Here is a 6,569-nt window from a genome sequence, read left to right on the forward strand (position 1 = left end):
AAACCATGAGAGACAGTAGACTCTGAGAAACAAAGTGAGGGTTTTGGGGGGGTGGGGTTTGGGGGGTTGGGTGAGTCTTGTGGTTGGTATTATGGAGGGCAAATAATGCATGGAGCACTGGGTGTGGTGCATAAACAATAGATTTTGGAACACTGAAAAAAAATTAAATTAAATAAAAAAATATATAACCAACTAAAAGTCTGCTTTCTTATTATCACCCTGTGTCAACATTCCTAAACAGTATTCCTCCCTGAATAAAAGTCTGAGTTCTTTACAATTATCATGGTTATTGCATAGTTTTAAACTACTTCATCCTTTCAATATCATTCAATATCATTGTTTTCTACATGGAAGTTAATTCCATGGAAGTTAATTCAGAAAACTTTCAGTGATGCAGTCAATCCCTAATACTCATAGACTCAGCTACAAAATTCCTCAGGGGATAATGGGATAGAAGGGAGGTTTTCTAGAACAGAGTATGTTCCACCATATTGGTAGATAAAGAGAAGGAGTCAGTGGAAAGGGATGGATTAAAGAGAAGTGGTAGGATATAATTAATGCATCAGAGTCTACAGGCTTTTGGTGCTGTGGCTCCCTTTGGTGACTCAGACTTTGGTGACTTTGGTGAATGACCCTGACTTTGCTTGACTAGTGAGACATTAACACATGTAATACAGACAGAGACTTGTAAAGCGATTGTACATAGAGGCTTACTCTCTTTTGGCCCTTGGTGGTCGGGGTGGAGGATCCTGCAAGCACTAACTAATATGTGAACAGGCCCTGGATGTTTTTGATGATGAGTGACACATGGCCTAGCCACTTTTGTCACCCCAGCTGACATCAGACCAATTTCCAGACATGTGACTAGGGCTATTCTAGAGCATCCAGTCCCAGGTAGGTCTCCAGCTGGTCATGTGAGTGAATACAGATACAACTAGCCAAACTGGCCCATGTGAGCAGAAACATCCAGCTTACCTTTAGACTTGTGAGCAATGCTTTATGATTGTTGTTTTAAGCCACCAGATTTTGAGCTGATTTGTTAAGCAGCAAATACAAAGTCCTTGAGTAGGTGAGTAAGGACGGGATAGAAGGCAGAGGCAAAAGAGACAGATTAGTCTTGGATATGACATCATATAGGCATATCAATGTTCATATCCTGCCCCCCACCCAAACATACACACCCTTCCCCACTTCCCGTCAGGGTGAGGGAAAAGAATGTAAGCTCTGAGCTGAAACTGACGAAATTTAAATCCTGGCTTTGTTCTTTGCTGGCTGAGTGATCTTGAGCACCCATCTTATTCATCTGTAAAATGGAGATGATAGTATTTACCTCCCAATGTTGTTGAAAAGATCAAGTGATATTATGTGGATAAGAGCCTGGATCATAGCAAATGTTTTAAATGTTGACCAAGTAGGTATCTGGGTGAAGATATGGCATAAACTAGAGATGAAATGAGAGGGAGAGTTGAGAAAGTACCAGGGAACATCAAAAGTTTCAAGAATACCAGATGTAAGATACCTTTAGAAAGTAAAAGGTAGAACAGTAAGAATGTTAGGATAAAGAAAATGGTGGTGAAAATTTTTTAAGAAGGTGATTATGGAGGAATTTTTAAAAAATGGTGGAATCACAATGACAGTCTAATTAAAGTTTAAAAAATATATATATATGTGTGTGTATATATGCCACACTCAGCAAAGCTACAATTTTTTTTTAATTTTATTTACTTTCATTTTTTTTTCAGTGTTCCAAAATTCATTATTGTGCACCACACCCCATGCTCCATCATTGCATGGAACAGTTACAATATTCTACAACGGTGCTCAGTTGCTCAGGAGTAGAATTGGGAGAGCAAGTAATGGGATCGTTAAATAGAAGATGGACAAAGAAATGGGGTTGTGGGAGCTAATGCTAGTTGATCATACAGCTTGAGTTGGCCTGGAATCGAGAGTGATCATAAAGTAACTGATTGAGGGAACAGAATGGGGTCAGAGAGCAAAGAGCATGAGTTACATAGACCTAATTGAAAGTGGAAGCTGTTGCTTTCTTAGTTGGTGGATAGTATCATTTTTGCCTCTAGAGACTTGTTCCCTAGAGCCAGTGGTCCTGTTAGCCTATGATTTTGCATAGTTTTTGTTCCAGAAGACATATTTTCTCAATCTCCTTAAGGAACACTACACCATTTAAAAGATAGCTCTCGTGTTTTTTTGTTTGTTTGTTTTGTTTTTAAATATTTTATTTATTTATTTATTTATTTATTTGCTCAGCTCCCTGCTGTGCTGAAGCCCTTGGGATCATGACCTGAGCCAAAGGCAGAGGCTTAACCCACTGAGCCACCGAGATACCCCGAGAGCTCTGGTTTTAAAATCTAGCCAATCTTGAAGAATGTTGCTATGGCTGATGTAAGAGTTTTTACTGCCTGAGCTCTCTACTAGGGTCTTTATGGTTTCAGGTATCACTTTTAGGTCTTTAACCCATTTTGAGTTTATGTTTGTGTATGGTGTAAGGAAGCGGTCCAGCTTCATCCTTTTGCATGTAGCTGACCTGTTTTGGATGGAGCTAGAAAGTATAATGCTAAGCACAGTAAGTCAGTATGAAAAAGACAAATACGATATGATTTCATTCACATGTAGAATTTAAGAAACAAAACAATTAAGCAAAGGAAAAAATAGAGAAACCAAGAAACTTAACTACAGAGAATAAACTAATGGTAACCAAAGGCAAGATGGGTGGGAGGGATGGGTGAACTAGGTGATGGGAATCAAGGAACACACATGTGATGAACACTGGTAGATGTGTAGAACTGCTGAATCACTGTGTTGTATACCTGAAGCTAATATAACACCATATTAAATATATTGGAATTAAAATTTACGGAACTCCACCAGTCTTGGTGGCTCTCCTCTGAGGATGCTGTGGCTACTAGATCATCTGCCTCAGCTACTAAACCTTTTCTACAAGTGAACTTTATTAACCTTGCATGTTAAGGCAGCAAGAAACAGGATTTTATCTATAGTACTCGGATGTGCATCTGGCCATATTTGAACATCCTCTGAATCTAGCCATATTCAAATGTCTACTTATCTGCTGAGTGAGCCTGGAAACTCCTGCCTCTCCTCTGTGACTTTGTAGGTTTTGCCCCTTTTCCAGACGCAGCTCATGAGCTCAGTCTATGGAGTCCTTCTCAGTTGTTCCAGCCCTATGTAATATCTCTCTTCAAAACCAATACAGCAACTCATCTGACACTTAGCATGTGCCATATTTTATTCTAGGCTTTCTCAAAGCCTAAGAATCAATAGATTTTATTTTTTTTTAAGATTTTATTAATTTATTTGATGGAGATCACAAGTAGGCAGAGAGACAGGCAGAGAGAGGGGGGAAGCAGGCTCTCTGCTCAGCAGAGAGCCCTATGCAGGGCTCGATCCCTGGACCCTGGGATCATGACCTGAGCTGAAGGCAGAGGCTTTAACCCACTGAGCCACCTAGGCGGCCCAGAATCAATACATTTTAAAGCCAGAAAAGGTTTCAGAGCATACCTAATCCAATTTTCTCGTTTTGCTGATGAGAAACCCGGAGACATTTAGTAAGTGACAGACGGGAGTGATGGAACCCTGCCCGCCTTTGTCATTATTTGGTATTTTTGCACCATGTTATATGTATGTCCAGAGAGGAAGTCAGGTTCCTCAGCACAAGGACTTCTTTGAATCAATAACATTTAGTTGTTGGGCTCCTCAATAGATATTCTCCCACAGTGACATGATGCTTTACCAAACTACATGAGATAGCTGAAAGAGGAATAAATTCTTGTGTAGGACAGATTATACAGTGGTTTTTTTTTTTTTAAAGATTTTATTTATTTACTTGACAGACAGAGATTACAAGTAGGCAGAGAGGCAGGCAGAGAGAGAGAGGAGGAAGCAGGCTCCTTGCCGAGCAGAGAGCCCGATGTGGGGCTCAATCCCAGGACCCTGGGATCACGACCTGAGCTGAGGGCAGAGGCTTGAACCCACTGAGCCACCCAGGTGCCCCCAGATTATACAGTTTAAAAAATCATAGTTTTTCAAACTCTTAGATGTATAAACTTTTCAAAATAATATGTATTTGAACGATTTTGTTATAGAAAATGTTCATGTGTGGGTCCCTGGGTGGCTCAGTGGGTTAAGCCTCTGCCTTCACTCGGGTCATGATCTCAGGGTCCTGGGATCAAGCCCCACGTCAGGCTCTCTGCTCGGCAGGGAGCCTGCTTCCCCCTTCTATCTATGCCTGTCTCTCTGCCTATCTATGATCTCTGTCTGTCAAATAAACAAATAAAATATTTTTAAAAGAAAAAGAAAATGTTAATGTGTTTCCATCTTTGTTATTACAAGCAAAAGGAAGTTAATCAACCTTAGCTTTGTTCCTTTAATTTACTGCTATATGTCATCTTCTTTAGGATGTATGTGGACCAGTTCTAACTGGTGTAAGTTACAGATACTTATTTGAACCCCTAGAAGAGGAAAATTCTCCCATCCAGCCTTTTTGCCTGTTAACTGGAAGAAGCTTTCCTTTGTTGTTATTGATTTTAATTCCATTGTGGAAAAAAACAGCATCAAAGAGTTTAAGAAACAAAAACATTTATGTAGTTTAACTTAATTTGATAACACAGATTGGACAAAAACAGAAAAAACAAAAGAAAATATAAAAATGTACACTGGAAGAATTTTGGAACACTGAAAAAAATAAAATTAAATTTAAAAAATTGTTAAAAATGTATTTTTTATTTCCCAATGTATTACATTGGGAGCTAAACAAATATTACTAGAAATTACTAATTTCTCCAGTTTTGAACTTTAATTACAAAAAAATCCGTCTGTTACCCAAGATTATTCATTACTTATAATATGTGACTTGTCATTCATTGCCTTGAACAACTTCTTCTCCGAACCCATTTGAAAACTGATTACAGAGCTTGCCATTTTCATTCCAAGTCCACCTGTGACCATTTTTTTTTTAAGATTTTTTTATTTATTTGACAGACAGAGAGCACTAGTAGGCAGAGAGTCAGGCAGAGAGAGAGAGGAGGAAGCAGGCTCCCGGCCGAAGCAGAGAGCCCAATGAGGGACTCCATTCCAGGACCCCAGGATCACGACCTGAGCTGAAGGCAGCGGCTTAACCCACTGAGCCATCCAGGCGCCCCACCTATGACCATTTTTAAGAAGATATTACCCAGCGTAGTTTAATCAAAGCTTATTGGGAACACTATCACAATTTAATCAATGCTCCACATGCTCATTTCAAGTTGGTGGCTCTGAAATCTCAGGACAAGCTTGTAAAAATAGAAAAGTTCTTCCAGTAATTCTTCCCCTGAGCTTAGCTGGGGCATTCCAGCCATACAGTTCTCCTTACTACTCTCTACTTCACCTTCCTTCTTCCTCTCCTTACCTCACAACAGAGAAATGACAACCACCACCCAGTTGCAGTCACTTCACCTAATTCTACCCATAGGAGCCCAAAACATAAAGAAAACACATATATTTGTTTAAATATGTAACTTGCAGGCAGCATTTTTCACAGAAAAATATTCTCACCCTCTTGGTGCTAGTCCTCTGTGTATTTTTCTTCCAGACTTATTCTTCCCCAAATGACTACAGTTTTTGCTGGCATTTCTCTGAAAGAATATTCAAGACCTCATTAAGAGTCAGAAAAGCTACCTGAATTTGCAGACAGCTTCCTGTTGGGCTCACGTTTTGCAGAATGCAAGCTTGGTGTGCAGAAGGTGGGCATGGTGTTTGAAAAAACAGGAAGCACCTGTGAATGTGTGACTTTATTCCTGGAAGCAGAAGGCTCTCTCCGAGATGGTTGTAGATGCTTTGTGCTGTTTCACCTATGAGCACTTTTGCAAAGCCTTTACATACTTTAAAGACCAAAAATGGGCTTCCAGATGGCAAGATTATTTGGAAAGTCTGGTACATCCATGGGCATGGTGGAAATCCACAGCTTTTCTTTTTATTTTCTTTCTTTCTTTCTTTCTTTCTTTTTTTTTTTTTCCTGTATAAGTTTCTTTTTTTTGCTGGGGATATTGATATGCCTGGAAATTAAAGTAGGCTTTTAAAAATTATTGTTATTGTGGTAAAAACATAGGATGGCATCTGCCCTCTTAACAAATTTTTAAGTGGAATGTATAGTATTCTTAACTATAGACAGAATGGTGAAGAGCAGTTCTCTAGAACTGTTTGATTTTGCATGACTGAAACTTTATACCCATTTAATAGCAACTCCCAGTTTCCCCTTCCCAGTCTCTGGCAACCACCATTCTACTTTCTGCTTCTATGAGTTTGACTATTTTACATAACCCATATACATAGAATCATGCAATATTTGTCCTTCTGTGACTGGCTTATTTTACTTAGCATAATGTCTTCAATATTCATCCCCATAGTAGCATATGATGGGATTTCTTTCTTTTTTATGGCTAATATTCCATCATGCATATATACTACATTTTCCATATGCATTTATCTGTCAGGGAACAGATAAATGTTCATTGGGTTGTTTCCACCTCTTGTCTATTGTGAATAATGCCGCAATAAAT

At 39.1% G+C, this 6,569-nt stretch overlaps 1 long non-coding RNA gene across 3 annotated transcripts in view; it reads right to left on the reverse strand.

Moving 5' to 3' along the window:
• LOC116593189 overlaps positions 1-5,751 on the reverse strand; it is an 84,914-nt gene extending 79,163 nt beyond the window's left edge. Inside the window, exons 1-2 of one of the 3 annotated variants that reach the window (XR_004286813.1) lie at positions 5,566-5,745; positions 976-1,060 (exon numbers count right to left, since the gene is read on the reverse strand). This is a non-coding gene — a long non-coding RNA (uncharacterized LOC116593189). Of the gene's footprint in view, positions 1-975; positions 1,061-5,565 lie in introns of all 3 variants that reach the window. The other 2 variants (XR_004286812.1, XR_004286814.1) reach the window with 2 other exon arrangements.
• Between the last annotated feature and the right edge of the window lie 818 nt (positions 5,752-6,569).

Source organism: Mustela erminea, chromosome 6 (genome assembly GCF_009829155.1).
Source record: "Mustela erminea isolate mMusErm1 chromosome 6, mMusErm1.Pri, whole genome shotgun sequence".
In the NCBI taxonomy this organism is placed as follows: domain Eukaryota; kingdom Metazoa; phylum Chordata; class Mammalia; order Carnivora; family Mustelidae; genus Mustela; species Mustela erminea.